Source organism: Paroedura picta, chromosome 1 (assembly GCF_049243985.1).
Source record: "Paroedura picta isolate Pp20150507F chromosome 1, Ppicta_v3.0, whole genome shotgun sequence".
NCBI classification, from domain to species: domain Eukaryota; kingdom Metazoa; phylum Chordata; class Lepidosauria; order Squamata; family Gekkonidae; genus Paroedura; species Paroedura picta.
In genome coordinates this window covers 13,793,061-13,793,758 of record NC_135369.1, presented here as the reverse complement: position 1 = coordinate 13,793,758, position 698 = coordinate 13,793,061, and positions in this window count along the sequence as shown.

Genomic DNA, 698 nt, shown 5'->3' with positions numbered 1-698 from the left:
GGAGTCTCAAAGCGGCTTCCAATCGCCTTCCCTTTCCTCTCCCCACAACAGACACCCTGTGAGGTGGGTGAGGCTAAGAGAGCCCTGATATTCTTGCTCGGTCAGAACAGCTTTATCAGCCCCGTGGTGAGCCCAAGGTCACCCAGCTGGCTGCATATGGGGAGGCAGGTCACCCAATAAATATTTATTTATTTATGAGCCCGGCATGGGCTCATGGGAGTTGTAGTCCATGGACATCTGGCGAGCCAGTTTAGGAGCTACTAATAAGCCTTAATAAAGCTGATTACAAATATTGTTTTTACTAGGAGTGATGATTAAGTGAGGCCATTAATGTGTAATAACGACCAATAAGGCATTTTATTAATCACCACATTTACTCTCTCCTGGCTAAACAAAAAAACAAAAAAACATTAAGATCTTAGCAACCCTCCACAGAACCACAATTTAAATCTCGGATTGACAGAAAACTGCCTCCCGCGTGCCTCTCAGGGGCGTGGCCTCGTGACGGACGGCTCAGGGGCGAGGCCACGTGCAGGCCCCGCCCCCTCCCCCGGCACTCCCATCGTCTCCTCCCCCTGGAGACATCACGGGCTGCATCCCCTTCGGCGACTGAGTCCTTCACCCGCGCATGCGCCTCTTCTCCTCCCCTCGCCTCCATTCCCCGTGACGTCAAGGCGCACTCGTTACGCCAGCACGCA